Source organism: Anabrus simplex, chromosome 3 (assembly GCF_040414725.1).
Source record: "Anabrus simplex isolate iqAnaSimp1 chromosome 3, ASM4041472v1, whole genome shotgun sequence".
In the NCBI taxonomy this organism is placed as follows: domain Eukaryota; kingdom Metazoa; phylum Arthropoda; class Insecta; order Orthoptera; family Tettigoniidae; genus Anabrus; species Anabrus simplex.
This window is the reverse complement of record NC_090267.1, coordinates 67234956-67242598: the sequence shown is the minus strand read 5'-3', so window position 1 is coordinate 67242598 and position 7643 is coordinate 67234956. Positions and strand designations below refer to the sequence as shown.

Sequence of the window (7643 nt, the reverse complement as noted above, 5' to 3'; positions counted from 1 at the left end):
TAAATTGAATTTAAAAAATAAAATTTCGAAATAATAATAATAATAATAATAATAATAATAATAATAATAATAATAATAATAATAATAATAATAATCCAAGGAAATCATAAATCAATTGCTTAGTGCCAAAGTAGACCGAAATTGTAAAAGCTTATGCATTAACCATAAATATCGCTAACGGTGGTGTAACACGTGAAATTAATTTACCATAATAATAATAATAATCATAATAAATATTTGAAGAGGCAGAAGAAGAAGAATTTATTTTTTATTTCTGAACATAATAACGATGGTGGGAGTTGAAATGAAAATATTGAAATTTTCAAACTACTTTAATAATAATAATAATAATAATAATAATAATAATAATAATAATAATAATAATAATATTTGAGGAATCAGAAGAAGAAGAAGAAGAAGAAGAAGAAGAAGCTACTTTTTTTATTTCAGATGCGAATAATAAGAGCGAGAAGTTGAAGTATTAGAGCGAGGATGATTACGGGTTACGATAATCACAATCTCCACTATTAATAATAATGTTAATAATAATAATAATAATAATAATAATAATAATAATAATAATAATAATAATAATAATAATATTTTTTTATTTTTTTATTTTTTTATTATTATTTCGGATGGTGATGATGAACGATACTAGGGAAGTCAGCTGGCGAAATAACGTAATAATGTCACGTTGTTGTAAATAATAAGTTAGGTTAATATTTGTAATATGAAGGCAAATCCCTACATCTGGACCATTAGGTTAGATTCCCTTTGTTGTTTCCTTCAGTTAACGATTAGCATATCTTGGTTAGGAACCCGGGGAGAGTGTGTAGTTTCCCGGGTTTGTCTCATCTCAATAAAAGTGGAGGCGATGACAGGGGTCATGTGATCGCGCCCACTTCGCCAACAGGTAATTGGTCCATGACCATCAATGGTCATTGTGTTAACGAGGGTAAATCTGATACCTTCAGATATCAACGGTCCCACCACCCAAATGGATGGGTGGTCAAAAGTGTCAAATATTATGTAAAAATTTCAGGAATAATTTGTCAATCCCGGCAAATTAAGGATCAACAGATTTTGGTTGTGTGTAAAAAATTATTTTGTTTACTTAAATAAAATGCTCTTTTAGCATTTGCACGGAAACAATTCCAGGTTCTTGTTCTTGTAGAATAGTAAACCCTTGGTGACCGTTTAAATATCCGTCCCCGTTCCTAGGACGGAGCCTTCATATTTTTCCCTTAGATTTGATTTAATATATTATTGGTTTTTTTTTTGTGTTTTGATGATGAGCCTTAAAGTTAATGATTAGAGTGTCCCGTTCAACCCTGTAGTACTAATTGGATGGCGCCCATACATTTAATTGGAGACCTGATATCTTCATAATTTTTTTTTATTGTTTATTAGTTGCGATAGATCTGGACCGTAACACCCCCTGAGATAAATGCTGGTTGGGACTCAGGCTTTGAGCGGGTACACTACGGAATTAAGGAGCAATTCATATGCTGGCGAAAATACGCATATCCGCAGTCGGTAGGACTGGAACCTACGCTCCCAGAGGGAATCTGATTTCTGGTCAGACGCCTTAACCACTCGACCACGACTGCTCGCAGGACTAGGGTGATTTTAGGCTCTATGCTGTACAGGGGGCTTGTGAGGTTTAGGAAGTTTTGAAGGGATAGAGAGAAGGAAACGGACGTGGCCTTACGCAGATACCATCCTGGCATTTTCCTGATGATAGGTGGGGACCCACACGGAGAAACATATCGAGGGTGGTTTAAAGGGGAATAGATTCCCCCCAACCCCTCTATACGGCTGATATCAGAGAATGCCGGCACCGTTCCAACCCTCATGCCACTTTCAAAATTTGTTGGCAGAGGTGGGAGTCGAACCCGGGCCACCGGGAGAGGCAAACAACTACACTACATGGGTGCACAAGCTGAAGTTTTATCCATATTGTACCGGGAGGTACACCTCAACGCTGCGCATTCAAAATTAGCGCCTAAATGAACTCCTCTATCGAACTTAAGTGGAAACTACTACAACAGGAACTTAGAAATTTAATCAGAAGGTGTCACCACCGAAATATTATGTAATTTTGTTATTGTGCAATTTCCTAAACTGAGTGAATTTCTCCTTGTTTTATTTGCCATTCACCAAGAATTGGACATTCTTCTACAGATGACACTACTAAAAACTATGATCATGCACCCTGGTGCAAAGTGAAATAATTTATAATTTAAAGGAGTTTCATATTCCTAAGTTTCCCATAACTGATCTATGTTCATTTATTTTGGGGTTGGCAATACTTCCTTTTTCTTTCCGCCAGTTTTGAATCTGGCCAAAATTTCTGTAATTAATTTTCAACCTATCACAGGCTTCTTGTTCGATTCTGAGTGTAACTTTGAGATTAACCAATTAAATTGAGACGGTGTGGCTGGTTTAGTCTTGAATGATATCGAACCTTCCCTGAGGGTTTATAAACTGCGGAGTTTCACGTTTCTTGGCCGATTGATCGTCGTCTATCTGAGTGTGTGTGCTTAAGCAGGAGGCGGGCGGTCTCTTTCGTCGGCAGCAGAACATCTATAAGGTAATGGCCACATAAATTATATCCTCCTTTTCGTAGCTACCTCCGCAGCATAACTCGAGGGGAAAGATCCGAATCTTTAGTTCTGTAACCTACTTTTCTAAAATGTAACTTTCCTTCGGCTAATGTAAAAAATTCATAAAATGTTTAACTGTAAACCGGGGATAGAGAGTGAAGTACCCTCTCGAGCTCCCCTTCATCTTGGTTTGGGGAGGCTACGTTTTTTTTAAAACTGTTTTTTCCTTTTTTAATGTGTTAAAGTAATTTCTATGCGAGTCACTTTAGTAGTTTGGGAACAGCCCCTGTTTCATCGGCCTAGAGCCCTGTAGGTTTTTAAGTATTTCATTATCTGGAGCGCGGTGGACGCCTCCATTCTGTTTGTGTTCGGGCGATTATTTAATCTGTTCTTTTTCACAAAAGCCCCGTAGATTGAGTGCGAGATACCTCTGTGTAATAATATTTCAATTGGTAAATAGTGCCTTGTAAGGCCAGAGATTGTCAGATTTTCATGCAATTTTGCCTTGAGATGGCTTGAGAAACTGAGAGCCTGTTTTTTTTCCAAGTTTTGTAATTGTAAAGAGTGCCTCTGGAAGGCTAGATATTGTAGTTTGGAGCAAGTGTTCTTTGAATTAGGGGATTTCTGCCCTTGACTAAATTTGTTCTCATTTTGAATTGTAAATTTGAGCTGGGAGCTCAGGAATTGTAAAGCGAGGGGCTTTAACCCCAGGATTAGTAAAGTTCTCTAATCTTGTATTTTCCTTGATTGTTTCAAGATTGTCATTGTACCTGATGTTTCATTGTTATGAAACATTTTTAGTTTGAAGACAGGTAACCCCGTAACACATATTATTGTTGATCGTGAAAGATGAAATTTACCTTGAGGAGTTATTTCAGATGCACCCTACTGAATTTAGGAAAAATTCATATGCTGGCAAAAATACGCACATACACAGCCGCTAGGACTCGATCCTACCCTGCCAGAAGAAATCTGATTTCTGGTCAGACGCCTTAACCTCTCGGCCACGACTGCTGGCAATCTTAGATTCTATGCAGTACAGGAGCCATGTGGGGGAATGGAATTTTTTTTTTGCTATTTGTTTTACGTCGCACCGACATAGAATGGTTTTATGTCGACGATGGGATAGGAAAAGCCCAGGAATGGGAAGGACGCGGTCGTGACCTTAAATAAGATACAGCCCAAGCCTTTGTCTGGTGTGAAAATGGGAAACCATCTTCAGGGCTCCCGATTACGGAATGGAAGTTTGAAGGGGTTAGGAAAGGAAATGGAAAGGAAGAAGACGTGGCCTTAAGTGGATACAATGCCGGCATGTGCGTGAAAAGAATTGGGAATCCACGGAAACCACTCCCAGATTGGGTTAGTTCGGAGTACAACCACTCTGAACACGGCTGACATCCCGAGGCTTAGTGGACAAAGTTTAAACCATCATACCACTGTTTATATTTTGTGACAGATGTCGTAATCGATCCCGGACCTCCGGGATTGGCTAAGAACTACTCCGCAGAGGCAGACATGCTGAAATATTATCCATACATATTCGACCGTGAAAGATGATATTCACTTTGAGGAGTTATTTTAAAAGTACTGAATATAGTTACATTGTCATATGCTGTAAAAAATATGTCCACCTGGAGTTATACCTCAACCCCGTGCATTAAAATGAAGCGCCTTGGAGAACGCCATCTACCACATAAAGTTACAACATTCATTTCAAGAAGTTGGGACTTTTCTCCATAGATGTGTCTATTTAAAAAACTGATGTCATGTACTCTGGTGTAAAGTGGAACTGCAAAAGTTTAAAGAAATTTTGTATTTATAGGTTTTCTAAACTGAATTGATATTTTCTTTGTTTCGATGCTTCGAAGGTTGTAACACTTCTAACTTTTACCGCCAGCTTTGGATTCTGGCTATTCAGAAATTTTGTGTGTTTCTTTTTCAGCCAATTATATTTATCTCTTACCTATTTTATCTACCAGTAAAGTGAAAGGGTGTGTCTGGTTTTGCTCCAGAATCTTCTCGAACCTTCATCTCTGGTATAAAATCTGACGCCTTTTTAGGTTAACTTTTCTTATTGATCGTCGTACTACTGAGTGTGTTTGTTAAGAGAGGAGGCGTGGTCCTCATCCATCGGCAAGCCGAACATCAGCTAAGGTAATGGCCACCATTTTTCTAACTTGTAGGTATCTCTGGCAGCCAATCCGAAGGGAAGGTTTCCAATCTTTATTAATGTAACTGTTAAATTCCGAAAATGTAAGATTTTCTTTCTTCTTGTGTAAAAGTTCAACTGGTCTATTGCACTTAACTGAAACCGGGGATAGAGAGTGCGTTACCCTCTCGAATTCCCTTCAATTTAATCGGGACGTGACTACGATTTTGTAACTGTTTTCTCTATTGTTAATTGTAACCATCTAGTCACCTCAGTAGAATGGGATTAGCCTCTGTATTGTCGGAACACAAGCCCAAGTAGGGTTTTAATCTTGGATTTCAAGGAGCGCAAGTTTCCGCCTCCATATTTTTTATTTTGGGCAGTAATGAACCTGTAATTTTCCACGGAGGCTCAGTAGAATGGGTACTCGATAGCCCTTTGTAAGCTAAAAAGAAAACAATTGATATTGTCTTGTAAATTCTAGGTTGTGCCTAGAGAGACCTGAAAGTGTAAATTTTATTGATCAAAGACGCCCTAATCCCAAATGTAAAAGTTAAAGGTTGCCATGAGTAGGTTTTAAGGGTTTAGGAGCGCAGTCACCGTGATAGAATTATAGAGCATAGTGGCTCTTTCTTGTAATTTGTGTAAATATTGAACGGTCCCTTACTTGTTACTTGTAACCTTTGGAGCAACAGGATGTTCTTGAAAATTGTGATTTAATTTTCCTGTAAAACAAATTGAAAGACTCGCCTCCTTTCCTATCTAACTGAACGCAACAGTAGTGATGTTGGGACCTTTATAAATTGGGAGCTTGAAGCTCATATTCTAGCTAACCATTTATTGGTTTTTCTGTTTTGTTTTTCTACCTTATACCAAACTAACTTTGGACCTGTAATCTTGTTTTTTCACCAAGCGATTTGTTTTGTTAAAATTTAATACCTGGAAAGAACTATAACCTTTCTTTTTGAAGTTTAAATTTATCTTTGACTGTCGTAGATAGACCCATTCAAGCCAGCACGTTCTTTCACTTCTCTGTTCCACGCAAACACGTTAACGAGTGGTAGCAGAGCGTGGTTGAATGGGTCTGAAATAAACCCCCTTTCGACGGGTAAACGTAGAATTCGCTCCGAACTCTAAAATTTTTCTCGGCTGCTGGAAATTTTCAAAATTTTTCATTTTTCTGTCAACATGTCTGGTCCTCGTGAAGTCCTCGCACCCGGGTACTTGCGCGAGGAGGAATTAATGTATGGGCTCCTAACTAGGAAGGACCAATCTGGAAGCACGGTTGTGTCAGATATTACTAAACTTAGAGTCGTTAGAACTTCCTATTTGTATCCCGGTATTTGGGGAAAAGGACATTGATGAGGCTCTATCCACTATCGCTGATTGTAATACTACCGAGCTAGCGTCTGTAGTTTTTTTGAAGTGAGTGACTCTTCTGCCATCCAACTTAAGAGAGTTCAAGCTATACTGTTTCATTTCTTCATAGAGCGAGGGACCTACTTTCTCTAAAACTGAAGGAGGATCATGCTAAGGAAGCAAGCAGTCTATTGGAACACCTCTCGGATATGTCGAATGAAGTTAGTCATTTCTTCTTCCGGAACGCTACTTCTAAAAGCGACCAAGTTCCTATGGTAAACTTGTCTACTCAGGAAGAATATAATAGAGTGACTGAGAGTATCTAATCTGTTTGCTACTCAACAAACATCTGCCCCATCGGTAACTGAGTCTGGTCATCCAAGAAAATTCCCACCGTTCTTTATGACTAACATCGTGCTGGAACCTTCTCAACCTCCTATGCCGTCACCTATTAAGTCACCCGGTTTCAGCAGTTTGCCTTACCCATTGGCCAAGTTGCTTAAAGGCATTTCCAATTTTTCAGTAGCCTAAATTCAACTAATGGAGTCATTTGTTTTTTAAGATTTTTTGTCGAATTCCTAGATCATGTTTTAGTACAGCGGTTGGACGAAAACCTTGCCGACTTTGTTCAGGATATTCGCTCTTCATTTCTCTGAAGACCAAATTGTGCAGACGATTGTTGAAGGTATCTCTCCGCCCTATAGGTCGTACCTATGTCTTGCATCTCGACCTCAAACCTTCTCAGAATTAGAGGCAATGTCTGTGTCAGCCGAAGGAGTAAGGTACGCCGGTACGTTACGAGTCGCCAAGGAGCTCCCTCCGTCTTCTAACAGTTCTCGGCCACCACCTCGCGGAACCTTTCCCACTCGCAAGTGTTTTGCATGTGGATCAACTGAACATCTTAGAAACAAATGCCCCTTGATAAAATCTAGTGGGACTAGGAAGGGAGTAGGTCCATCTCAAGGTTGCTTTAAATGCGGCTTATTTGCTTATCTTGCCAAGAATTGCACTAATCTTAACAGCACACCATCTTGTTCATCGTCTGGTGCTACCGCCACTAACCCCGATAGTAGGAAATGACCAGTGTCATTGGCTGAGTCACCATGGTCACCTTCCTAAGGCTCAACCCCCGTTAAACCAAGTAACAATTCAGTTAAGGGTGAAAATTCTTGTAATATATCATTTGAAAGCCCTAGAGAGTGCCTCAGATTTGCGGCATAGGCCCCAGGATTGGTGCCATTTCTGAAAATTGAAGTAAATAACGATCCAGTCACGCTTCTATTAGACTAGAGAAGTGTGAGTTCCCTTATTTCTGAAGAATGGCATTCTAAATTAAAAACCTGTTTTAAAATTCCAGACTGTTGTTCCTCTTCTGTTAAATGATAACTAATTTCCATTAGAAATTTTAGGTTTCCTTTTTTGATAAAGTTCGCATTTCAAAGTTTATCTGGAAGGTTAAGTTGTTTGTGTCTTGCCCTGTAATTTTGGGGGCCGATTTCATGTCTAATACTGGTCTCGTGCTCGAC

The 7643-nt window shown here is 38.9% G+C and overlaps 1 non-coding gene across 1 annotated transcript; it reads right to left on the bottom strand.

The window, feature by feature from the left end:
• Positions 1 to 1531: 1531 nt before the first annotated feature.
• On the bottom strand, positions 1532 to 1613 carry TRNAS-AGA (transfer RNA serine (anticodon AGA)). The gene has a single exon. It is a non-coding gene; the product is annotated as a tRNA-Ser (tRNA).
• Between the last annotated feature and the right edge of the window lie 6030 nt (positions 1614 to 7643).